This window comes from Taudactylus pleione, unplaced genomic scaffold, assembly GCF_031769625.1.
Source record: "Taudactylus pleione unplaced genomic scaffold, aTauple2 ptg000551l, whole genome shotgun sequence".
Taxonomy (NCBI): domain Eukaryota; kingdom Metazoa; phylum Chordata; class Amphibia; order Anura; family Myobatrachidae; genus Taudactylus; species Taudactylus pleione.
The window spans coordinates 1,780,619-1,807,877 of NW_028284953.1; the positions used below are offsets into that span (position 1 = coordinate 1,780,619).

The following is a 27,259-nucleotide window of genomic DNA, read 5'->3' on the forward strand; positions in this document are numbered from 1 at the left end:
TTGGGCTCTGTCTGAGTAAGTTCATCACATTTTTTAAAGATCTTTTAGCAGTCAGAAGGATTATTTTACCTAAAACGTTTTTGGGAAGCAATCCCTGCAGATAGTGTACAGTCAATTTCCAAAATGTGATTCTGTATATACTTCAATAACCATAAAACTCTGAAAAAAGGCTGAAAAACAGGAAAGACGCTTCAATTACTACAAAACATGTGGGCCAGTGGCACAATGGATAACGCATCTGACTACGGATCAGAAGATTGTAGGTTCGACTCCTACCTGGCTCGCTTAAATTACCATGATTGTATAGTAGTTAGTACTCTGCGTTGTGGCTGCAGCAACCCCATTTCGAAAACGGGTCACAGCATTTTGATTTTGTTTCACAATCATCCATTTTTTCACAATACTGAATCTTAAGAAAATTTCAGAAAGTAAGCAGATTCTTTGAAGGTGCTTGCACTATTTGTGTTTAATGCTTATTATAAAGCTATCTTAACATGCTTTGAATAATTTAATTGTGAATTATTGTACTAAAGGACTGGGAATTTGACATAAATTCTGGAATTTAGGAAAGAAGAATGTTTGGGCTCTGTCTGAGTAAGTTCATCACATTTTTTAAAGATCTTTTAGCAGTCACAAGGATTATTTTACCTAAAACGTTTTTGGGAAACAATCCCTGCAGATAGTGTACAGTCAATTTCCAAAATGTGATTCTGTATATACTTCAATAACCATAAAACTCCAAAACTGGCTCAAAAACAGGAAAGACACTTCAATTACTACAGGGCACCTGGGCCAGTGGCGCAATGGATAACGTGTCTGACTACGGATCATAAGTTTGTAGGTTTGACTCCTACCTGGCTCGCTTAAATTGACGTGATCGTATAGTGGTTAGTACTCTGCGTTGTGGCCGCAGCAACCCCGGTTCGAAAACGGGTCACAGCATTTTGATTTTGTTTCACAATCATCCATTTTTTCACAATACTGAATCTTAAGAAAATTTAAGAAAGTAAGCAGATTCTTTGAAGGTGCTTGCACTATTTGTGTTTAATGCTTATTATAAAGCTATCTTAACATGCTTTGAATAATTTAATTGTGAATTATTGTACTAAAGGACTGGGAATTTGACATAAATTCTGGAATTCAGGAAAGAAGAATGTTTGGGCTCTGTCTGAGTTAGTTCATCCTCATTTTTTAAAGATCTTTTAGCAGTCACAAGGATTATTTTACCTAAAACGTTTTTGGGAAACAATCCCTGCAGATAGTGTACAGTCAATTACCAAAATGTGATTCTGTATATACTTCAATAACCATAAAATTCTGAAAACAGGCTCAAAAACAGGAAAGACACTTCAATTACTACAAGACCCCCGGCACAGTGGGCAATGGATAACGTGTCTGACTATGGATCTGTAGATTGTAGGTTCGACTCCTACCTGGCTCGCTTAAATTGCCATGATCGTATAGTGGTTAGTACTCTGCGTTGTGGCCGCAGCAACCCCGGTTCGAATCTGGGTCACGGCATTTTGATTTTGTTTCTCAATCATCCATTTTTTCACAATACTGAATCTTAAGAAAATTTCAGAAAGTAAGCAGATTCTTTGAAGGTGCTTGCACTATTTGTGTTTAATGCTTATTATAAAGCTATCTTAACATGCTTTGAATAATTTAATTGTGAATTATTGTACTAAAGTACTGGGAATTTGACATAAATTCTAGAATTCAGGAAAGAAGAATGTTTGGGCTCTGTCAGAGTAAATTCATCTCATTTTTTAAAGATCTTTTAGCAGTCACAAGGATTATTGTACCTAAAACATTTTTGGGAAACAATCCCTGCAGATAGTGTACAGTCAATTTCCAAAATGTGATTCTGTATATACTTCAATAACCATAAAACTTTAAAACAGGCTCAAAAACAGGAAAGACTCTTCAATTGCTACAAGACACCTGGGACAGTGGGCAATGGATAACGCGTCTGACTATAGATCAGAAGATTGTAGGTTCGACTCCTACTTGGCTCGCTTAAATTGCCGTGATTGTATAGTAGTTAGTACTCTGCGTTGTGGCTGCAGCAACCCCATTTTGAAAACGGTTCACAGCATTTTGATTTTGTTTCACAATCATCCATTTTTTCACAATACTGAATCTTAAGAAAATTTCAGAAAGTAAGCAGATTCTTTGAAGGTGCTTGCACTATTTGTGTTTAATGCTTATTATAAAGCTATCTTAACATGCTTTGAATAATTTAATTGTGAATTATTGTACTAAAGGACTGGGAATTTGACATAAATTCTGGAATTCAGGAAAGAAGAATGTTTGGGCTCTGTCTGAGTTATTTCATCCTCATTTTTTAAAGATCTTTTAGCAGTCACAAGGATTATTTTACCTAAAACGTTTTTGGGAAACAATCCCTGCAGATAGTGTACAGTCAATTACCAAAATGTGATTCTGTATATACTTCAATAACCATATAACTCAGAAAATAGGCTCAAAAACAGGAAAGACACTTCAATTACTACAAAACACGTGGGCCAGTGGCACAATGGGTAACGCGTCTGACTACGGATCAGAAGATTGTAGGTTCGACTCCTACCTGGCTCGCTTATATTGCCGTGATCATATGGTGGTTAGTACTCTGCGTTGTGGCTGCAGCAACCCCGGTTCGAATCCGGGTCACGGCATTTTTATTTTGTTTCTCAATCATCCATTTTTTCACAATACTGAATCTTAAGAAAATTTCAGAAAGTAAGCAGATTCTTTGAAGGTGCTTTCACTATTTGTGTTTAATGCTTATTATAAAGCTATCTTAACATGCTTTGAATAATTTAATTGTGAATTATTGTACTAAAGGACTGGGAATTTGACATAAATTCTGGAATTCAGGAAAGAAGAATGTTTGGGCTCTGTCTGAGTAAGTTCATCAAATTTTTTAATGATCTTTTAGCAGTCACAAGGATTATTTTACCTAAAACGTTTTTAGGAAGCAATCCCTGCAGATAGTGTACAGTCAATTTCCAAAATGTGATTCTGTATATACTTCAATAACCATAAAATTCTGAAAACAGGCTCAAAAACAGGAAAGACACTTCAATTACTACAAGACCCCCGACACAGTGGGCAATGGATAACGTGTCTGACTATGGATCTGTAGATTGTAGGTTCAACTCCTACCTGGCTCGCTTAAATTGCCGTGATCGTATAGTGGTTAGTACTCTGCGTTGTGGCCGCAGCAACCCCGGTTCGAATCTGGGTCACGGCATTTTGATTTTGTTTCTCAATCATCCATTTTTTCACAATACTGAATCTTAAGAAAATTTCAGAAAGTAAGCAGATTCTTTGAAGGTGCTTGCACTATTTGTGTTTAATGCTTATTATAAAGCTATCTTAACATGCTTTGAATAATTTAATTGTGAATTATTGTACTAAAGTACTTGGAATTTGACATAAATTCTAGAATTCAGAAAATAAGAATGTTTGGGCTCTGTCAGAGTAAGTTCATCACATTTTTTAAATCTCTTATAGCAGTCACAAGGATTATTTTACCTAAAACGTTTTTGGGAAACAATCCCTGCAGATAGTGTACAGTCAATTTCCAAAATGTGATTCTGTATATACTTCAATAAATATAAAATTCTGAAAACAGGCTCAAAAACAGGAAAGACACTTCAATTACTACAAGACACCCGGGACAGTGGGCAATGGCTAACGTGTCTGACTATGGATCTGTAGATTGTAGGTTCTACTCCTACCTGGCTCACTAAAATTGCCGTCATCATACAGTGGTTAGTACTCTGCATTCTGGCCGCAGCAACCCCGGTTTGAATCCGGGTCACGGCATTTTGATTTTGTTTCTCAATCATCCATTTTTTCACAATACTGAATCTTATGAAAATTTCAGAAAGTAAGCAGATTCTTTGAAGGTGCTTGCACTATTTGTGTTTAATGCTTATTATAAAGCTATCTTAACATGCTTTGAATAATTTAATTGTGAATTATTGTACTAAAGTACTGGGAATTTGACATAAATTCTAGAATTCAGGAAAGAAGAATGTTTGGGCTCTGTCTGAGTAAGTTCATTACATTTTTTAAAGATCTTTTAGCAGTCACAAGGATTATTGTACCTAAAACATTTTTGGGAAACAATCCCTGCAGATAGTGTACAGTCAATTTCCAAAATGTGATTCTGAATATACTTCAATAACCATAAAACTTTAAAACAGGCTCAAAAACAGGAAAGACTCTTCAATTGCTACAAGACACCTGGGACAGTGGGCAATGGATAACGCGTCTGACTATAGATCAGAAGATTGTAGGTTCGACTCCTACCTGGCTCGCTTAAATTGCCGTGATTGTATAGTAGTTAGTACTCTGCGTTGTGGCTGCAGCAACCCCATTTTGAAAACGGTTCACAGCATTTTGATTTTGTTTCACAATCATCCATTTTTTCACAATACTGAATCTTAAGAAAATTTCAGAAAGTAAGCAGATTCTTTGAAGGTGCTTGCACTATTTGTGTTTAATGCTTATTATAAAGCTATCTTAACATGCTTTGAATAATTTAATTGTGAATTATTGTACTAAAGGACTGGGAATTTGACATAAATTCTGGAATTCAGGAAAGTAGAATGTTTGGGCTCTGTCTGAGTAAGTTCATCACATTTTTTAAAGATCTTTTAGCAGTCAGAAGGATTATTTTACCTAAAACGTTTTTGGGAAGCAATCCCTGCAGATAGTGTACAGTCAATTTCCAAAATGTGATTCTGTATATACTTCAATAACCATAAAACTCCAAAACTGGCTCAAAAACAGGAAAGACACTTCAATTACTACAGGGCACCTGGGCCAGTGGCGCAATGGATAACGTGTCTGACTACGGATCATAAGTTTGTAGGTTTGACTCCTACCTGGCTCGCTTAAATTGACGTGATCGTATAGTGGTTAGTACTCTGCGTTGTGGCCGCAGCAACCCCGGTTCGAAAATGGGTCACAGCATTTTGATTTTGTTTCACAATCATCCATTTTTTCACAATACTGAATCTTAAGAAAATTTAAGAAAGTAAGCAGATTCTTTGAAGGTGCTTGCACTATTTGTGTTTAATGCTTATTATAAAGCTATCTTAACATGCTTTGAATAATTTAATTGTGAATTATTGTACTAAAGGACTGGGAATTTGACATAAATTCTGGAATTCAGGAAAGAAGAATGTTTGGGCTCTGTCTGAGTTAGTTCATCCTCATTTTTTAAAGATCTTTTAGCAGTCACAAGGATTATTTTACCTAAAACGTTTTTGGGAAACAATCCCTGCAGATAGTGTACAGTCAATTACCAAAATGTGATTCTGTATATACTTCAATAACCATAAAATTCTGAAAACAGGCTCAAAAACAGGAAAGACACTTCAATTACTACAAGACCCCCGGCACAGTGGGCAATGGATAACGTGTCTGACTATGGATCTGTAGATTGTAGGTTCGACTCCTACCTGGCTCGCTTAAATTGCCGTGATCGTATAGTGGTTAGTACTCTGCGTTGTGGCCGCAGCAACCCCGGTTCGAATCTGGGTCACGGCATTTTGATTTTGTTTCTCAATCATCCATTTTTTCACAATACTGAATCTTAAGAAAATTTCAGAAAGTAAGCAGATTCTTTGAAGGTGCTTGCACTATTTGTGTTTAATGCTTATTATAAAGCTATCTTAACATGCTTTGAATAATTTAATTGTGAATTATTGTACTAAAGTACTGGGAATTTGACATAAATTCTAGAATTCAGGAAAGAAGAATGTTTGGGCTCTGTCAGAGTAAGTTCATCTCATTTTTTAAAGATCTTTTAGCAGTCACAAGGATTATTGTACCTAAAACATTTTTGGGAAACAATCCCTGCAGATAGTGTACAGTCAATTTCCAAAATGTGATTCTGTATATACTTCAATAACCATAAAACTTTAAAACAGGCTCAAAAACAGGAAAGACTCTTCAATTGCTACAAGACACCTGGGACAGTGGGCAATGGATAACGCGTCTGACTATAGATCAGAAGATTGTAGGTTCGACTCCTACTTGGCTCGCTTAAATTGCCGTGATTGTATAGTAGTTAGTACTCTGCGTTGTGGCTGCAGCAACCCCATTTTGAAAACGGTTCACAGCATTTTGATTTTGTTTCACAATCATCCATTTTTTCACAATACTGAATCTTAAGAAAATTTCAGAAAGTAAGCAGATTCTTTGAAGGTGCTTGCACTATTTGTGTTTAATGCTTATTATAAAGCTATCTTAACATGCTTTGAATAATTTAATTGTGAATTATTGTACTAAAGGACTGGGAATTTGACATAAATTCTGGAATTCAGGAAAGAAGAATGTTTGGGCTCTGTCTGAGTTATTTCATCCTCATTTTTTAAAGATCTTTTAGCAGTCACAAGGATTATTTTACCTAAAACGTTTTTGGGAAACAATCCCTGCAGATAGTGTACAGTCAATTACCAAAATGTGATTCTGTATATACTTCAATAACCATAAAACTCAGAAAATAGGCTCAAAAACAGGAAAGACACTTCAATTACTACAAAACACGTGGGCCAGTGGCACAATGGGTAACGCGTCTGACTACGGATCAGAAGATTGTAGGTTCGACTCCTACCTGGCTCGCTTATATTGCCGTGATCGTATGGTGGTTAGTACTCTGCGTTGTGGCTGCAGCAACCCCGGTTCGAATCCGGGTCACGGCATTTTTATTTTGTTTCTCAATCATCCATTTTTTCACAATACTGAATCTTAAGAAAATTTCAGAAAGTAAGCAGATTCTTTGAAGGTGCTTGCACTATTTGTGTTTAATGCTTATTATAAAGCTATCTTAACATGCTTTGAATAATTTAATTGTGAATTATTGTACTAAAGGACTGGGAATTTGACATAAATTCTGGAATTCAGGAAAGAAGAATGTTTGGGCTCTGTCTGAGTAAGTTCATCAAATTTTTTAATGATCTTTTAGCAGTCACAAGGATTATTTTACCTAAAACGTTTTTGGGAAGCAATCCCTGCAGATAGTGTACAGTCAATTTCCAAAATGTGATTCTGTATATACTTCAATAACCATAAAACTCTGAAAAAAGGCTCAAAAACAGGAAAGACACTTCAATTACTACAAAACATGTGGGCCAGTGGCGCAATGGATAACGCGTCTGACTACGAATCAGAAGATTGTAGGTTCGACTCCTACCTGGCTCGCTTAAATTGACGTGATCGTATAGTGGTTAGTACTCTGCGTTGTGGCCGCAGCAACCCCGGTTCGAAAACGGGTCACAGCATTTTGATTTTGTTTCACAATCATCCATTTTTTCACAATACTGAATCTTAAGAAAATTTCAGAAAGTAAGCAGATTCTTTGAAGGTGCTTGCACTATTTGTGTTTAATGCTTATTATAAAGCTATCTTAACATGCTTTGAAAAATTTAATTGTGAATTATTGTACTAAAGGACTGGGAATTTGACATAAATTCTGGAATTCAGGAAAGAAGAATGTTTGGGCTCTGTCTGAGTAAGTTCATCACATTTTTTAAAGATCTTTTAGCAGTCACAAGGATTATTTTACCTAAAACGTTTTTGGGAAACAGTCCCTGCAGATAGTGTACAGTCAATTACCAAAATGTGATTCTGTATATACTTCAATAACCATAAAATTCTGAAAACAGGCTCAAAAACAGGAAAGACACTTCAATTACTACAAGACACCCGGGACAGTGGGCAATGGATAACGTGTCTGACTATGGATCTGTAGATTGTAGGTTCGTCTCCTACCTGGCTCGCTTAAATTGCCGTGATCGTATAGTGGTTAGTACTCTGCGTTGTGGCCGCTGCAACCCCGGTTCGAATCCGGGTCACGGCATTTTGATTTTGTTTCTCAATCATCCATTTTTTCACAATACTGAATCTTATGAAAATTTCAGAAAGTAAGCAGATTCTTTGAAGGTGCTTGCACTATTTGTGTTTAATGCTTATTATAAAGCTATCTTAACATGCTTTGAATAATTTAAATGTGAATTATTGTACTAAAGTACTTGGAAATTGACATAAATTCTAGAATTCAGAAAAGAAGAATGTTTGGGCTCTGTCAGAGTAAGTTCATCACATTTTTTAAAGATCATTTAGCAGTCACAAGGATTATTTTACCTAAAACGTTTTTGGGAAACAATCCCTGCAGATAGTGTACAGTCAATTTCCAAAATGTGATTCTGTATATACTTCAATAACCCTATAATTCTGAAAACAGGCTCAAAAACAGGAAAGACACTTCAATTACTACAAGACACACGGGACAGTGGGCAATGGATAACGTGTCTGACTATGGATCTGTAGATTGTAGGTTCTATTCCTACCTGGCTCACTTAAATTGCCGTGATCATATAGTGGTTAGTACTCTGCGTTGTGGCCGCAGCAACCCCGGTTCGAATCCGGGTCACGGCATTTTGATTTTGTTTCTCAATCATCCATTTTTTCACAATACTGAATCTTAAGAAAATTTCAGAAAGTAAGCAGATTCTTTGAAGGTGCTTGCACTATTTGTGTTTAATGCTTATTATAAAGCTATCTTAACATGCTTTGAATAATTTAATTGTGAATAATTTTACTAAAGGACTAGGAATTTGACATAAATTCTATTATTCAGGAAAGAAGAATGTTTGGGCTCTGTCTGAGTAAGTTCATTACATTTTTGAAAGATCTTTCAGCAGTCACAAGGATTATTGTACCTAAAACATTTTTGGGAAACAATCCCTGCAGATAGTGTACAGTCAATTTCCAAAATGTGATTCTGTATATACTTCAATAACCATAAAACTTTAAAACAGGCTCTAAAACAGGAAAGACTCTTCAATTGCTACAAGACACCTGGGACAGTGGGCAATGGATAACACGTCTGACTATAGATCAGAAGATTGTAGGTTCGACTCCTACCTAGCTCACTTAAATTGTCATGATCGTATAGAGGTTAGTACTCTGCGTTGTGGCCGCAGCAACCCCGGTTCGAATCCGGGTCACGGCATTTTGATTTTGTTTCTCAATCATCCTTTTTTTCACAATACTGAATCTTAAGAAAATTTCAGAAAGTAAGCACATTCTTTGAAGGTGCTTGCACTATTTGAGTTTAATGCTTATTATAAAGCTATCTTAACATGCTTTGAATAATTTAATTATGAATTATTTTACTAAAGGACTAGGAATTTGACATAAATTCTAGATTTCAGGAAAGAAGAATGTTTGGGCTCTGTCAGAGTAAGTTCATCACATTTTTTAAAGATCATTTAGCAGTCACAAGGATTATTTTACCTAAAACGTTTTTGGGAAACAATCCCTGCAGATAGTGTACAGTCAATTTCCAAAATGTGATTCTGTATATACTTCAATAACACTAAAATTCAGAAAACAGGCTCAAAAACAGGAAAGACACTTCAATTACTATAAGACACACGGGACAGTTGGCAATGGATAACGTGACTGACTATGGATCTGTAGATTGTAGGTTCTATTCCTACCTGGCTCACTTAAATTGCCGTGATCATATAGTGGTTAGTACTCTGCGTTGTGGCCGCAGCAACTCCGGGTCACGGCATTTTGATTTTGTTTCTCAATCATCCATTTTTTCACAATACTGAATCTTAAGAAAATTTCAGAAAGTAAGCAGATTCTTTGAAGGTGCTTGCACTATTTGTGTTTAATGCTTATTATAAAGCTATCTTAACATGCTTTGAATAATTTAATTGTGAATAATTTTACTAAAGGACTAGGAATTTGACATAAATTCTATTATTCAGGAAAGAAGAATGTTTGGGCTCTGTCTGAGTAAGTTCATTACATTTTTGAAAGATCTTTCAGCAGTCACAAGGATTATTGTACCTAAAACATTTTTGGGAAACAATCCCTGCAGATAGTGTACAGTCAATTTCCAAAATGTGATTCTGTATATACTTCAATAACCATAAAACTTTAAAACAGGCTCAAAAACAGGAAAGACTCTTCAATTGCTACAAGACACCTGGGACAGTGGGCAATGGATAACACGTCTGACTATAGATCAGAAGATTGTAGGTTCGACTCCTACCTAGCTCACTTAAATTGTCATGATCGTATAGAGGTTAGTACTCTGCGTTGTGGCCGCAGCAACCCCAGTTCGAATCCGGGTCACGGCATTTTGATTTTGTTTCTCAATCATCCTTTTTTTCACAATACTGAATCTTAAGAAAATTTCAGAAAGTAAGCACATTCTTTGAAGGTGCTTGCACTATTTGAGTTTAATGCTTATTATAAAGCTATCTTAACATGCTTTGAATAATTTAATTATGAATTATTTTACTAAAGGACTAGGAATTTGACATAAATTCTAGATTTCAGGAAAGAAGAATGTTTGGGCTCTGTCTGAGTAAGTTCATTACATTTTTTAAAGATCTTTTAGCAGTCACAAGGATTATTGTACCTAAAACGTTTTTGGGAAACAATCCCTGCAGATAGTGTACAGTCAATTTCCAAAATGTGATTCTGTATATACTTCAAAACCAATAAAACTTTAAAACAGGCTCAAAAACAGGAAAGACTCTTCAATTGCTACAAGACACCTGGGACAGTGGGCAATAGATAACACGTCTGACTATAGATCAGAAGATTGTAGGTTCGACTCCTACCTGGCTCGCTTAAATTGCCGTGATTGTATAGTAGTTAGTACTCTGTGTTGTGGCTGCAGCAATCCCATTTCGAAAACGGATCACAGCATTTTGATTTTGTTACACAATCATCCATTTTTTCACAATACTGAATCTTAAGAAAATTTCAGAAAGTAAGCAGATTCTTTGAAGGTGCTTGCACTATTTGTGTTTAATGCTTATTATAAAGCTATCTTAACATGCTTTGAATAATTTAATTGTGAATTATTGTACTAAAGGACTGGGAATTTGACATAAATTCTGGAATTCAGGAAAGAAGAATGTTTGGGCTCTGTCTGAGTAAGTTCATCACATTTTTTAATGATCTTTTAGCAGTCACAAGGATTATTTTACCTAAAACGTTTTTGGGAAGCAATCCCTGCAGATAGTGTACAGTCAATTTCCAAAATGTGATTCTGTATATACTTCAATAACCATAAAACTCTGAAAAAAGGCTCAAAAACAGGAAAGACACTTCAATTACTACAAAACACGTGGGCCAGTGGTGCAATGGATAATGCGTCTGACTACGGATCAGAAGATTGTAGGTTCGACTCCTACCTGGCTCGCTTAAATTGCCGTGATTGTATAGTAGTTAGTACTCTGCGTTGTGCCTGCAGCAACCCCATTTCGAAAATGGGTCACAGCATTTTGATTTTGTTTCACAATCATCCATTTTTTCACAATACTGAATCTTAAGAAAATTTCAGAAAGTAAGCAGATTCTTTGAAGGTGCTTGCACTATTTATGTTTAATGCTTATTATAAAGCTATCTTAACATGCTTTGAATAATTTAATTGTGAATTATTGTACTAAAGGACTGGGAATTTGACATAAATTCTGGAATTCAGGAAAGAAGAATGTTTGGGCTCTGTCTGAGTAAGTTCATCACATTTTTTAAAGATCTTTTAGCAGTCACAAGGATTATTTTACCTAAAACGTTTTTGGGAAACAATCCCTGCAGATAGTGTACAGTCAATTACCAAAATGTGATTCTGTATATACTTCAATAACCATAAAATTCTGAAAACAGGCTCAAAAACAGGAAAGACACTTCAATTGCTACAAGACACCCGGGACAGTGGGCAATGGATAACGTGTCTGACTATGGATCTGTAGATTGTAGGTTCGACTCCTACCTGGCTCGCTTAAATTGCCGTGATCGTATAGTGGTTAGTACTCTGCGTTGTGGCCGCAGCAACCCCGGTTCGAATCCGGGTCACGGCATTTTGATTTTGTTTTCACAATCATCCATTTTTTCACAATACTGAATCTTAAGAAAATTTCAGAAAGTAAGCAGATTCGTTGAAGGTGCTTGCACTATTTGTGTTTAATGCTTATTATATAGCTATCTTAACATGCTTTGAATAATTTAATTGTGAATTATTGTACTAAAGTATTGGGAATTTGACATAAATTCTAGAATTCAGGAAAGAAGAAAGTTTGGGCTTCCTTCTGAGTAAGTTCATCACATTTTTGAAATATCTTTTAGCAGTCACAATTATTATTTTACCTAAAACGTTTTTGGGAAACAATCCCTGCAGATAGTCTACAGTCAATTTCCAAAATGTGATTCTGTATATACTTCAATAACCATAAAACTCAGAAAATAGGCTCAAAAACAGGAAAGACACTTCAATTACTACAAAACACATGGGTCAGTGGCGCAATGGATAACGCGTCTGACTACGGATCAGAAGATTGTAGGTTCGACTCCTACCTGGCTTGCTTATATTGCCATGATCGTATGGTGGTTAGTACTCTGCGTTGTGGCCGCAGCAACCCCGGTTTGAATCCGGGTCACGGCATTTTTATTTTGTTTCTCAATCATCCTTTTTTTCACAATACTGAATCTTAAGAAAATTTCAGAAAGTAAGCAGATTCTTTGAAGGTGCTTGCACTATTTGTGTTTAATGCTTATTATAAAGCTATCTTAACATGCTTTGAATAATTAAATTGTGAATTATTGTACTAAAGTACTGGGAATTTGACATAAATTCTAGAATTCAGGAAAGAAGAATGTTTGGGCTTCCTTCTGAGTAAGTTCATCACATTTTTGAAATATCTTTTAGCAGTCACAATTATTATTTTACCTAAAACTTTTTTGGGAAACAATCCCTGCAGATAGTCTACAGTCAATTTCCAAAATGTGATTCTGTATATACTTCAATAACCATAAAACTCTGAAAATAGGCTCAAAAACAGGAAAGACACTTCAATTACTACAAAACACGTGTGCCAGTGGCGCAATGGATAACGTGTCTGACTACAGATCAGAAGATTGTAGGTTCGACTCCTACCTGGCTCGCTTATATTGCCTTGATCGCATAGTGGTAAGTACTCTGCGCTGTGGCCGCAGCAACCCCGGTTCAGAAACAGGTCATGACATTTTGATTTTGTTTCTCAATCATCCATTTTTTCACAATACTGAATCTTAAGAAAATTTCAGAAAGTAAGCAGATTCTTTGAAGGTGCTTGCACTATTTGTGTTTAATGCTTATTATAAAGCTATCTTAACATGCTTTGAATAATTTCATTGTGAATTATTTTACTAAAGGATTGGGAATTTGACATAAATTCTGGAATTCAGGAAAGAAGAATGTTTGTGCTCTGTCTGAGTAAGTTCATTACATTTTTGAAAGATCTTTTAGCAGTCACAAGGATTATTGTACCTAAAACGTTTTTGGGAATCAATCCCTGCAGATAGTGTACAGTCAATTTCCAAAATGTGATTCTGTATATTCTTCAATAACCATAAAACTTTAAAACAGGCTCAAAAACAGGAAAGAAACTTCAATTACTACAGGGCACCTGGGCCAGTGGCGCAATGGATAATGAGTCTGACTATGGATCATAAGTTTGTAGGTTCGACTCCTACCTGGCTCGCTTAAATTGCCGTGATTGTATAGTGGTTAGTACTCTGCGTTGTTGCCGCAGCAACCCCATTTCGAAAACGGGTCACAGCATTTTGATTTTGTTTCACAATCATCCATTTTTTCACAATACTGAATCTTAAGAAAATTTCAGAAAGTAAGCAGATTCTTTGAAGGTGCTTGCACTATTTGTGTTTAATGCTTATTATAAAGCTATCTTAACATGCTTTGAATAATTTAATTGTGAATTATTGTACTAAAGTACTGGGAATTTGACATAAATTCTAGAATTCAGGAAAGAAGAATGTTTGGGCTCTGTCAGAGTAAGTTCATCACATTTTTTAAAGATCTTTTAGCAGTCACAAGGATTATTTTACCTAAAACATTTTTGGGAAACAATCCCTGCAGATAGTGTACAGTCAATTTACAAAATGTGATTCTGTATATACTTCAATAACCATAAAACTTCAAAACAGGCTCAAAAACAGGAAAGACTCTTCAATTGCTACAAGACACCTTGGACAGTGGTCAATGGATAATGCGTCTGACTATAGATCAGAAGATTGTAGGTTCGACTCCTACCTGGCTCGCTTAAATTGCCGTGATTGTATAGTAGTTAGTACTCTGCGTTGTGGCTGCAGCAACCCCATTTCGAAAACGGGTCACAGCATTTTGATTTTGTTTCACAATCATCCATTTTTTCACAATACTGAATCTTAAGAAAATTTAAGAAAGTAAGCAGATTCTTTGAAGGTGCTTGCACTATTTGTGTTTAATGCTTATTATAAAGCTATCTTAACATGCTTTGAATAATTTAATTGTGAATTATTGTACTAAAGGACTGGGAATTTGACATAAATTCTGGAATTCAGGAAAGAAGAATGTTTGGGCTCTGTCTGAGTAAGTTCATCACATTTTTTAAAGATCTTTTAGCAGTCACAAGGATTATTTTACCTAAAACGTTTTTGGGAAACAATCCCTGCAGATAGTGTACAGTCAATTTCCAAAATGTGATTCTGTATATACTTCAATAACCATAAAACTCCAAAACTGGCTCAAAAACAGGAAAGACACTTCAATTACTACAGGGCACCTGGGCCAGTAGCGCAATGGATAACGTGTCTGACTACGGATCATAAGTTTATAGGTTCGACTCCTACCTGGCTCGCTTAAATTGACGTGATCGTATAGTAGTTAGTACTCTGCGTTGTGGCCGCAGCAACCCCGGTTCGAAAACGGGTCACAGCATTTTGATTTTGTTTCACAATCATCCATTTTTTCACAATACTGAATCTTAAGAAAATTTCAGAAAGTAAGCAGATTCTTTGAAGGTGCTTGCACTATTTGTGTTTAATGCTTATTATAAAGCTATCTTAACATGCTTTGAATAATTTAATTGTGAATTATTGTACTAAAGGACTGGGAATTTGACATAAATTCTGGAATTCAGGAAAGAAGAATGTTTGGGCTCTGTCTGAGTTAGTTCATCCTCATTTTTTAAAGATCTTTTAGCAGTCACAAGGATTATTTTACCTAAAACGTTTTTGGGAAACAATCCCTGCAGATAGTGTACAGTCAATTACCAAAATGTGATTCTGTATATACTTCAATAACCATAAAATTCTGAAAACAGGCTCAAAAACAGGAAAGACACTTCAATTACTACAAGACCCCCGACACAGTGGGCAATGGATAACGTGTCTGACTATAGATCTGTAGATTGTAGGTTCAACTCCTACCTGGCTCGCTTAAATTGCCGTGATCGTATAGTGGTTAGTACTCTGCGTTGTGGCCGCAGCAACCCCGGTTCGAATCTGGGTCACGGCATTTTGATTTTGTTTCTCAATCATCCATTTTTTCACAATACTGAATCTTAAGAAAATTTCAGAAAGTAAGCAGATTCTTTGAAGGTGCTTGCACTATTTGTGTTTAATGCTTATTATAAAGCTATCTTAACATGCTTTGAATAATTTAATTGTGAATTATTGTACTAAAGTACTTGGAATTTGACATAAATTCTAGAATTCAGAAAAGAAGAATGTTTGGGCTCTGTCAGAGTAAGTTCATCACATTTTTTAAATCTCTTATAGCAGTCACAAGGATTATTTTACCTAAAACGTTTTTGGGAAACAATCCCTGCAGATAGTGTACAGTCAATTTCCAAAATGTGATTCTGTATATACTTCAATAACCATAAAATTCTGAAAACAGGCTCAAAAACAGGAAAGACACTTCAATTACTACAAGACACCTGGGACAGTGGGCAATGGCTAACGTGTCTGACTATGGATCTGTAGATTGTAGGTTCTACTCCTACCTGGCTCACTAAAATTGCCGTCATCGTACAGTGGTTAGTACTCTGCATTGTGGCCGCAGCAACCCCGGTTTGAATCCGGGTCACGGCATTTTGATTTTGTTTCTCAATCATCCATTTTTTCACAATACTGAATCTTAAGAAAATTTCAGAAAGTAAGCAGATTCTTTGAAGGTGCTTGCACTATTTGTGTTTAATGCTTATTATAAAGCTATCTTAACATGCTTTGAATAATTTAATTGTGAATTATTGTACTAAAGTACTGGGAATTTGACATAAATTCTAGAATTCAGGAAAGAAGAATGTTTGGGCTCTGTCTGAGTAAGTTCATTACATTTTTTAAAGATCTTTTAGCAGTCACAAGGATTATTGTACCTAAAACATTTTTGGGAAACAATCCCTGCAGATAGTGTACAGTCAATTTCCAAAATGTGATTCTGAATATACTTCAATAACCATAAAACTTTAAAACAGGCTCAAAAACAGGAAAGACTCTTCAATTGCTACAAGACACCTGGGACAGTGGGCAATGGATAACGCGTCTGACTATAGATCAGAAGATTGTAGGTTCGACTCCTACTTGGCTCGCTTAAATTGCCGTGATTGTATAGTAGTTAGTACTCTGCGTTGTGGCTGCAGCAACCCCATTTTGAAAACGGTTCACAGCATTTTGATTTTGTTTCACAATCATCCATTTTTTCACAATACTGAATCTTAAGAAAATTTCAGAAAGTAAGCAGATTCTTTGAAGGTGCTTGCACTATTTGTGTTTAATGCTTATTATAAAGCTATCTTAACATGCTTTGAATAATTTAATTGTGAATTATTGTACTAAAGGACTGGGAATTTGACATAAATTCTGGAATTCAGGAAAGTAGAATGTTTGGGCTCTGTCTGAGTAAGTTCATCACATTTTTTAAAGATCTTTTAGCAGTCACAAGGATTATTTTACCTAAAACGTTTTTGGGAAGCAATCCCTGCAGATAGTGTACAGTCAATTTCCAAAATGTGATTCTGTATATACTTCAATAACCATAAAACTCTGAAAAAAGGCTCAAAAACAGGAAAGACGCTTCAATTACTACAAAACATGTGGGCCAGTGGCACAATGGATAAGGCATCTGACTACGGATCAGAAGATTGTAGGTTCGACTCCTACATGGCTCGCTTAAATTACCATGATTGTATAGTAGTTAGTACTCTGCGTTGTGGCTGCAGCAACCCCATTTCGAAAACGGGTTACAGCATTTTGATTTTGTTTCACAATCATCCATTTTTTCACAATACTGAATCTTAAGAAAATTTCAGAAAGTAAGCAGATTCTTTGAAGGTGCTTGCACTATTTGTGTTTAATGCTTATTATAAAGCTATCTTAACATGCTTTGAATAATTTAATTGTGAATTATTGTACTAAAGGACTGGGAATTTGACATAAATTCTGGAATTTAGGAAAGAAGAATGTTTGGGCTCTGTCTGAGTAAGTTCATCACATTTTTTAAAGATCTTTTAGCAGTCACAAGGATTATTTTACCTAAAACGTTTTTGGGAAACAATCCCTGCAGATAGTGTACAGTCAATTTCCAAAATGTGATTCTGTATATACTTCAATAACCATAAAACTCCAAAACTGGCTCAAAAACAGGAAAGACACTTCAATTACTACAGGGCACCTGGGCCAGTGGCGCAATGGATAACGTGTCTGACTACGGATCATAAGTTTGTAGGTTTGACTCCTACCTGGCTTGCTTAAATTGACGTGATCGTATAGTGGTTAGTACTCTGCGTTGTGGCCGCAGCAACCCCGGTTCGAAAACGGGTCACAGCATTTTGATTTTGTTTCACAATCATCCATTTATTCACAATACTGAATCTTAAGAAAATTTAAGAAAGTAAGCAGATTCTTTGAAGGTGCTTGCACTATTTGTGTTTAATGCTTATTATAAAGCTATCTTAACATGCTTTGAATAATTTAATTGTGAATTATTGTACTAAAGGACTGGGAATTTGACATAAATTCTGGAATTCAGGAAAGAAGAATGTTTGGGCTCTGTCTGAGTTAGTTCATCCTCATTTTTTAAAGATCTTTTAGCAGTCACAAGGATTATTTTACCTAAAACGTTTTTGGGAAACAATCCCTGCAGATAGTGTACAGTCAATTACCAAAATGTGATTCTGTATTTACTTCAATAACCATAAAATTCTGAAAACAGGCTCAAAAACAGGAAAGACACTTCAATTACTACAAGACCCCCGGCACAGTGGGCAATGGATAACGTGTCTGACTATGGATCTGTAGATTGTAGGTTCGACTCCTACCTTGCTCGCTTAAATTGCCGTGATCGTATAGTGGTTAGTACTCTGCGTTGTGGCCGCAGCAACCCCAGTTCGAATCTGGGTCACGGCATTTTGATTTTGTTTCTCAATCATCCATTTTTTCACAATACTGAATCTTAAGAAAATTTCAGAAAGTAAGCAGATTCTTTGAAGGTGCTTGCACTATTTGTGTTTAATGCTTATTATAAAGCTATCTTAACATGCTTTGAATAATTTAATTGTGAATTATTGTACTAAAGTACTGGGAATTTGACATAAATTCTAGAATTCAGGAAAGAAGAATGTTTGGGCTCTGTCAGAGTAAGTTCATCTCATTTTTTAAAGATCTTTTAGCAGTCACAAGGATTATTGTACCTAAAACATTTTTGGGAAACAATCCCTGCAGATAGTGTACAGTCAATTTCCAAAATGTGATTCTGTATATACTTCAATAACCATAAAACTTTAAAACAGGCTCAAAAACAGGAAAGACTCTTCAATTGCTACAAGACACCTGGGACAGTGGGCAATGGATAACGCGTCTGACTATAGATCAGAAGATTGTAGGTTCGACTCCTACTTGGCTCGCTTAAATTGCCGTCATTGTATAGTAGTTAGTACTCTGCGTTGTGGCTGCAGCAACCCCATTTTGAAAACGGTTCACAGCATTTTGATTTTGTTTCACAATCATCCATTTTTTCACAATACTGAATCTTAAGAAAATTTCAGAAAGTAAGCAGATTCTTTGAAGGTGCTTGCACTATTTGTGTTTAATGCTTATTATAAAGCTATCTTAACATGCTTTGAATAATTTAATTGTGAATTATTGTACTAAAGGACTGGGAATTTGACATAAATTCTGGAATTCAGGATAGAAGAATGTTTGGGCTCTGTCTGAGTAAGTTCATCACATTTTTTAAAGATCTTTTAGCAGTCACAAGGATTATTTTACCTAAAACGTTTTTGGGAAGCAATCCCTGCAGATAGTGTACAGTCAATTTCCAAAATGTGATTCTGTATATACTTCAATAACCATAAAACTCTGAAAAAAGGCACAAAAACAGGAAAGACGCTTCAATTACTACAAAACATGTGGGCCAGTGGCACAATGGATAACGCGTCTGACTACGGATCAGAAGATTGTAGGTTCGACTCCTACCTGGCTCGCTTAAATTACCATGATTGTATAGCAGTTAGTACTCTGCGTTGTGGCCGCAGCAACCCCATTTCGAAAACGGGTCACAGCATTTTGATTTTGTTTCACAATCATCCATTTTTTCACAATACTGAATCTTAAGAAAATTTCAGAAAGTAAGCAGATTCTTTGAAGGTGCTTGCACTATTTGTGTTTAATGCTTATTATAAAGCTATCTTAACATGCTTTGAATAATTTAATTGTGAATTATTGTACTAAAGGACTGGGAATTTGACATAAATTCTGGAATTTAGGAAAGAAGAATGTTTGGGCTCTGTCTGAGTAAGTTCATCACATTTTTTAAAGATCTTTTAGCAGTCACAAGGATTATTTTACCTAAAACGTTTTTGGGAAACAATCCCTGCAGATAGTGTACAGTCAATTTCCAAAATGTGATTCTGTATATACTTCAATAACCATAAAACTCCAAAACTGGCTCAAAAACAGGAAAGACACTTCAATTACTACAGGGCACCTGGGCCAGTAGCGCAATGGATAACGTGTCTGACTACGGATCTTAAGTTTATAGGTTCGACTCCTACCTGGCTTGCTTAAATTGACGTGATCGTATAGTAGTTAGTACTCTGCGTTGTGGCCGCAGCAACCCCGGTTCGAAAACGGGTCACAGCATTTTGATTTTGTTTCACAATCATCCATTTTTTCACAATACTGAATCTTAAGAAAATTTCAGAAAGTAAGCAGATTCTTTGAAGGTGCTTGCACTATTTGTGTTTAATGCTTATTATAAAGCTATCTTAACATGCTTTGAATAATTTAATTGTGAATTATTGTACTAAAGGACTGGGAATTTGACATAAATTCTGGAATTCAGGAAAGAAGAATGTTTGGGCTCTGTCTGAGTTAGTTCATCCTCATTTTTTAAAGATCTTTTAGCAGTCACAAGGATTATTTTACCTAAAACGTTTTTGGGAAACAATCCCTGCAGATAGTGTACAGTCAATTACCAAAATGTGATTCTGTATATACTTCAATAACCATAAAATTCTGAAAACAGGCTCAAAAACAGGAAAGACACTTCAATTACTACAAGACCCCCGACACAGTGGGCAATGGATAACGTGTCTGACTATAGATCTGTAGATTGTAGGTTCAACTCCTACCTGGCTCGCTTAAATTGCCGTGATCGTATAGTGGTTAGTACTCTGCGTTGTGGCCGCAGCAACCCCGGTTCGAATCTGGGTCACGGCATTTTGATTTTGTTTCACAATCATCCATTTTTTCACAATACTGAATCTTAAGAAAATTTCAGAAAGTAAGCAGATTCTTTGAAGGTGCTTGCACTATTTGTGTTTAATGCTTATTATAAAGCTATCTTAACATGCTTTGAATAATTTAATTGTGAATTATTGTACTAAAGGACTGGGAATTTGACATAAATTCTGGAATTTAGGAAAGAAGAATGTTTGGGCTCTGTCTGAGTAAGTTCATCACATTTTTTAAAGATCTTTTAGCAGTCACAAGGATTATTTTACCTAAAACGTTTTTGGGAAACAATCCCTGCAGATAGTGTACAGTCAATTTCCAAAATGTGATTCTGTATATACTTCAATAACCATAAAACTCCAAAACTGGCTCAAAAACAGGAAAGACACTTCAATTACTACAGGGCACCTGGGCCAGTAGCGCAATGGATAACGTGTCTGACTACGGATCTTAAGTTTATAGGTTTGACTCCTACCTGGCTTCCTTAAATTGACGTGATCGTATAGTAGTTAGTACTCTGCGTTGTGGCCGCAGCAACCCCGGTTCGAAAACGGGTCACAGCATTTTGATTTTGTTTCACAATCATCCATTTTTTCACAATACTGAATCTTAAGAAAATTTCAGAAAGTAAGCAGATTCTTTGAAGGTGCTTGCACTATTTGTGTTTAATGCTTATTATAAAGCTATCTTAACATGCTTTGAATAATTTAATTGTGAATTATTGTACTAAAGGACTGGGAATTTGACATAAATTCTGGAATTTAGGAAAGAAGAATGTTTGGGCTCTGTCTGAGTAAGTTCATCACATTTTTTAAAGATCTTTTAGCAGTCACAAGGATTATTTTACCTAAAACGTTTTTGGGAAACAATCCCTGCAGATAGTGTACAGTCAATTTCCAAAATGTGATTCTGTATATACTTCAATAACCATAAAACTCCAAAACTGGCTCAAAAACAGGAAAGACACTTCAATTACTACAGGGCACCTGGGCCAGTAGCGCAATGGATAACGTGTCTGACTACGGATCTTAAGTTTATAGGTTCGACTCCTACCTGGCTTGCTTAAATTGACGTGATCGTATAGTAGTTAGTACTCTGCGTTGTGGCCGCAGCAACCCCGGTTCGAAAACGGGTCACAGCATTTTGATTTTGTTTCACAATCATCCATTTTTTCACAATACTGAATCTTAAGAAAATTTCAGAAAGTAAGCAGATTCTTTGAAGGTGCTTGCACTATTTGTGTTTAATGCTTATTATAAAGCTATCTTAACATGCTTTGAATAATTTAATTGTGAATTATTGTACTAAAGGACTGGGAATTTGACATAAATTCTGGAATTCAGGAAAGAAGAATGTTTGGGCTCTGTCTGAGTTAGTTCATCCTCATTTTTTAAAGATCTTTTAGCAGTCACAAGGATTATTTTACCTAAAACGTTTTTGGGAAACAATCCCTGCAGATAGTGTACAGTCAATTACCAAAATGTGATTCTGTATATACTTCAATAACCATAAAATTCTGAAAACAGGCTCAAAAACAGGAAAGACACTTCAATTACTACAAGACCCCCGACACAGTGGGCAATGGATAACGTGTCTGACTATAGATCTGTAGATTGTAGGTTCAACTCCTACCTGGCTCGCTTAAATTGCCGTGATCGTATAGTGGTTAGTACTCTGCGTTGTGGCCGCAGCAACCCCGGTTCGAATCTGGGTCACGGCATTTTGATTTTGTTTCTCAATCATCCATTTTTTCACAATACTGAATCTTAAGAAAATTTCAGAAAGTAAGCAGATTCTTTGAAGGTGCTTGCACTATTTGTGTTTAATGCTTATTATAAAGCTATCTTAACATGCTTTGAATAATTTAATTGTGAATTATTGTACTAAAGTACTTGGAATTTGACATAAATTCTAGAATTCAGAAAAGAAGAATGTTTGGGCTCTGTCAGAGTAAGTTCATCACATTTTTTAAATCTCTTATAGCAGTCACAAGGATTATTTTACCTAAAACGTTTTTGGGAAACAATCCCTGCAGATAGTGTACAGTCAATTTCCAAAATGTGATTCTGTATATACTTCAATAACCATAAAATTCTGAAAACAGGCTCAAAAACAGGAAAGACACTTCAATTACTACAAGACACCCGGGACAGTGGGCAATGGCTAACGTGTCTGACTATGGATCTGTAGATTGTAGGTTCTACTCCTACCTGGCTCACTAAAATTGCCGTCATCGTACAGTGGTTAGTACTCTGCATTGTGGCCGCAGCAACCCCGGTTTGAATCCGGGTCACGGCATTTTGATTTTGTTTCTCAATCATCCATTTTTTCACAATACTGAATCTTAAGAAAATTTCAGAAAGTAAGCAGATTCTTTGAAGGTGCTTGCACTATTTGTGTTTAATGCTTATTATAAAGCTATCTTAACATGCTTTGAATAATTTAATTGTGAATTATTGTACTAAAGTACTGGGAATTTGACATAAATTCTAGAATTCAGGAAAGAAGAATGTTTGGGCTCTGTCTGAGTAAGTTCATTACATTTTTTAAAGATCTTTTAGCAGTCACAAGGATTATTGTACCTAAAACATTTTTGGGAAACAATCCCTGCAGATAGTGTACAGTCAATTTCCAAAATGTGATTCTGAATATACTTCAATAACCATAAAACTTTAAAACAGGCTCAAAAACAGGAAAGACTCTTCAATTGCTACAAGACACCTGGGACAGTGGGCAATGGATAACGCGTCTGACTATAGATCAGAAGATTGTAGGTTCGACTCCTACCTGGCTCGCTTAAATTGCCGTGATTGTATAGTAGTTAGTACTCTGCGTTGTGGCTGCAGCAACCCCATTTTGAAAACGGTTCACAGCATTTTGATTTTGTTTCACAATCATCCATTTTTTCACAATACTGAATCTTAAGAAAATTTCAGAAAGTAAGCAGATTCTTTGAAGGTGCTTGCACTATTTGTGTTTAATGCTTATTATAAAGCTATCTTAACATGCTTTGAATAATTTAATTGTGAATTATTGTACTAAAGGACTGGGAATTTGACATAAATTCTGGAATTCAGGAAAGTAGAATGTTTGGGCTCTGTCTGAGTAAGTTCATCAAATTTTTTAAAGATCTTTTAGCAGTCACAAGGATTATTTTACCTAAAACGTTTTTGGGAAGCAATCCCTGCAGATAGTGTACAGTCAATTTCCAAAATGTGATTCTGTATATACTTCAATAACCATAAAACTCTGAAAAAAGGCTCAAAAACAGGAAAGACGCTTCAATTACTACAAAACATGTGGGCCAGTGGCACAATGGATAACGCATCTGACTACGGATCAGAAGATTGTAGGTTCGACTCCTACCTGGCTCGCTTAAATTACCATGATTGTATAGTAGTTAGTACTCTGCGTTGTGGCTGCAGCAACCCCATTTCGAAAACGGGTCACAGCATTTTGATTTTGTTTCACAATCATCCATTTTTTCACAATACTGAATCTTAAGAAAATTTCAGAAAGTAAGCAGATTCTTTGAAGGTGCTTGCACTATTTGTGTTTAATGCTTATTATAAAGCTATCTTAACATGCTTTGAATAATTTAATTGTGAATTATTGTACTAAAGGACTGGGAATTTGACATAAATTCTGGAATTTAGGAAAGAAGAATGTTTGGGCTCTGTCTGAGTAAGTTCATCACATTTTTTAAAGATCTTTTAGCAGTCACAAGGATTATTTTACCTAAAACGTTTTTGGGAAACAATCCCTGCAGATAGTGTACAGTCAATTTCCAAAATGTGATTCTGTATATACTTCAATAACCATAAAACTCCAAAACTGGCTCAAAAACAGGAAAGACACTTCAATTACTACAGGGCACCTGGGCCAGTGGCGCAATGGATAACGTGTCTGACTACGGATCATAAGTTTGTAGGTTTGACTCCTACCTGGCTCGCTTAAATTGACGTGATCGTATAGTGGTTAGTACTCTGCGTTGTGGCCGCAGCAACCCCGGTTCGAAAACGGGTCACAGCATTTTGATTTTGTTTCACAATCATCCATTTATTCACAATACTGAATCTTAAGAAAATTTAAGAAAGTAAGCAGATTCTTTGAAGGTGCTTGCACTATTTGTGTTTAATGCTTATTATAAAGCTATCTTAACATGCTTTGAATAATTTAATTGTGAATTATTGTACTAAAGGACTGGGAATTTGACATAAATTCTGGAATTCAGGAAAGAAGAATGTTTGGGCTCTGTCTGAGTTAGTTCATCCTCATTTTTTAAAGATCTTTTAGCAGTCACAAGGATTATTTTACCTAAAACGTTTTTGGGAAACAATCCCTGCAGATAGTGTACAGTCAATTACCAAAATGTGATTCTGTATATACTTCAATAACCATAAAATTCTGAAAACAGGCTCAAAAACAGGAAAGACACTTCAATTACTACAAGACCCCCGGCACAGTGGGCAATGGATAACGTGTCTGACTATGGATCTGTAGATTGTAGGTTCGACTCCTACCTGGCTCGCTTAAATTGCCGTGATCGTATAGTGGTTAGTACTCTGCGTTGTGGCCGCAGCAACCCCGGTTCGAATCTGGGTCACGGCATTTTGATTTTGTTTCTCAATCATCCATTTTTTCACAATACTGAATCTTAAGAAAATTTCAGAAAGTAAGCAGATTCTTTGAAGGTGCTTGCACTATTTGTGTTTAATGCTTATTATAAAGCTATCTTAACATGCTTTGAATAATTTAATTGTGAATTTTTGTACTAAAGTACTGGGAATTTGACATAAATTCTAGAATTCAGGAAAGAAGAATGTTTGGGCTCTGTCAGAGTAAGTTCATCTCATTTTTTAAAGATCTTTTAGCAGTCACAAGGATTATTGTACCTAAAACATTTTTGGGAAACAATCCCTGCAGATAGTGTACAGTCAATTTCCAAAATGTGATTCTGTATATACTTCAATAACCATAAAACTTTAAAACAGGCTCAAAAACAGGAAAGACTCTTCAATTGCTACAAGACACCTGGGACAGTGGGCAATGGATAACGCGTCTGACTATAGATCAGAAGATTGTAGGTTCGACTCCTACTTGGCTCGCTTAAATTGCTGTGATTGTATAGTAGTTAGTACTCTGCGTTGTGGCTGCAGCAACCCCATTTTGAAAACGGTTCACAGCATTTTGATTTTGTTTCACAATCATCCATTTTTTCACAATACTGAATCTTAAGAAAATTTCAGAAAGTAAGCAGATTCTTTGAAGGTGCTTGCACTATTTGTGTTTAATGCTTATTATAAAGCTATCTTAACATGCTTTGAATAATTTAATTGTGAATTATTGTACTAAAGGACTGGGAATTTGACATAAATTCTGGAATTCAGGATAGAAGAATGTTTGGGCTCTGTCTGAGTAAGTTCATCACATTTTTTAAAGATCTTTTAGCAGTCACAAGGATTATTTTACCTAAAACGTTTTTGGGAAGCAATCCCTGCAGATAGTGTACAGTCAATTTCCAAAATGTGATTCTGTATATACTTCAATAACCATAAAACTCTGAAAAAAGGCTCAAAAACAGGAAAGACGCTTCAATTACTACAAAACATGTGGGCCAGTGGCACAATGGATAACGCGTCTTACTACGGATCAGAAGATTGTAGGTTCGATTCCTACCTGGCTTGCTTAAATTACCATGTTTGTATAGTAGTTAGTACTCTGCGTTGTGGCTGCAGCAACCCCATTTCGAAAACGGGTCACAGCATTTTGATTTTGTTTCACAATCATCCATTTTTTCACAATACTGAATCTTAAGAAAATTTCAGAAAGTAAGCAGATTCTTTGAAGGTGCTTGCACTATTTGTGTTTAATGCTTATTATAAAGCTATCTTAACATGCTTTGAATAATTTAATTGTGAATTATTGTACTAAAGGACTGGGAATTTGACATAAATTCTGGAATTCAGGAAAGAAGAATGTTTGGGCTCTGTCTGAGTAAGTTCATCACATTTTTTAAAGATCTTTTAGCAGTCACAAGGATTATTTTACCTAAAACGTTTTTGGGAAGCAATCCCTGCAGATAGTGTACAGTCAATTTCCAAAATGTGATTCTGTATATACTTCAATAACCATAAAACTCTGAAAAAAGGCTCAAAAACAGGAAAGACGCTTCAATTACTACAAAACATGTGGGCCAGTGGCACAATGGATAACGCGTCTGACTACGGATCAGAAGATTGTAGGTTCGACTCCTACCTGGCTCGCTTAAATTACCATGATTGTATAGTAGTTAGTACTCTGCGTTGTGGCCGCAGCAACCCCATTTCGAAAACGGGTCACAGCATTTTGATTTTGTTTCACAATCATCCATTTTTTCACAATACTGAATCTTAAGAAAATTTCAGAAAGTAAGCAGATTCTTTGAAGGTGCTTGCACTATTTGTGTTTAATGCTTATTATAAAGCTATCTTAACATGCTTTGAATAATTTAATTGTGAATTATTGTACTAAAGGACTGGGAATTTGACATAAATTCTGGAATTTAGGAAAGAAGAATGTTTGGGCTCTGTCTGAGTAAGTTCATCACATTTTTTAAAGATCTTTTAGCAGTCACAAGGATTATTTTACCTAAAACGTTTTTGGGAAACAA

At 35.7% G+C, this 27,259-nt stretch overlaps 11 non-coding genes across 11 annotated transcripts; all 11 read left to right on the top strand.

Moving 5' to 3' along the window:
* The first annotated feature begins 211 nt into the window (after nt 1–211).
* TRNAR-ACG (transfer RNA arginine (anticodon ACG)) lies at nt 212–284 on the top strand. The gene has a single exon. It is a non-coding gene; the product is annotated as a tRNA-Arg (tRNA).
* Nucleotides 285–2,525: 2,241 nt separating this feature from the next.
* On the top strand, nt 2,526–2,598 carry TRNAR-ACG (transfer RNA arginine (anticodon ACG)). Its single transcript has one exon. It is a non-coding gene; the product is annotated as a tRNA-Arg (tRNA).
* Nucleotides 2,599–6,572: 3,974 nt separating this feature from the next.
* On the top strand, nt 6,573–6,645 carry TRNAR-ACG (transfer RNA arginine (anticodon ACG)). The gene has a single exon. It is a non-coding gene; the product is annotated as a tRNA-Arg (tRNA).
* A 506-nt stretch (nt 6,646–7,151) lies between these two features.
* On the top strand, nt 7,152–7,224 carry TRNAR-ACG (transfer RNA arginine (anticodon ACG)). Its single transcript has one exon. It is a non-coding gene; the product is annotated as a tRNA-Arg (tRNA).
* A 4,619-nt stretch (nt 7,225–11,843) lies between these two features.
* TRNAH-GUG (transfer RNA histidin (anticodon GUG)) lies at nt 11,844–11,915 on the top strand. Its single transcript has one exon. It is a non-coding gene; the product is annotated as a tRNA-His (tRNA).
* Nucleotides 11,916–12,343: 428 nt separating this feature from the next.
* On the top strand, nt 12,344–12,416 carry TRNAR-ACG (transfer RNA arginine (anticodon ACG)). Its single transcript has one exon. It is a non-coding gene; the product is annotated as a tRNA-Arg (tRNA).
* A 507-nt stretch (nt 12,417–12,923) lies between these two features.
* On the top strand, nt 12,924–12,996 carry TRNAC-ACA (transfer RNA cysteine (anticodon ACA)). Its single transcript has one exon. It is a non-coding gene; the product is annotated as a tRNA-Cys (tRNA).
* A 5,211-nt stretch (nt 12,997–18,207) lies between these two features.
* TRNAH-GUG (transfer RNA histidin (anticodon GUG)) lies at nt 18,208–18,279 on the top strand. Its single transcript has one exon. It is a non-coding gene; the product is annotated as a tRNA-His (tRNA).
* A 1,003-nt stretch (nt 18,280–19,282) lies between these two features.
* Nucleotides 19,283–19,355, top strand: TRNAR-ACG (transfer RNA arginine (anticodon ACG)). The gene has a single exon. It is a non-coding gene; the product is annotated as a tRNA-Arg (tRNA).
* Nucleotides 19,356–23,908: 4,553 nt separating this feature from the next.
* Nucleotides 23,909–23,981, top strand: TRNAR-ACG (transfer RNA arginine (anticodon ACG)). Its single transcript has one exon. It is a non-coding gene; the product is annotated as a tRNA-Arg (tRNA).
* A 2,819-nt stretch (nt 23,982–26,800) lies between these two features.
* On the top strand, nt 26,801–26,873 carry TRNAR-ACG (transfer RNA arginine (anticodon ACG)). The gene has a single exon. It is a non-coding gene; the product is annotated as a tRNA-Arg (tRNA).
* Nucleotides 26,874–27,259: the final 386 nt, after the last annotated feature.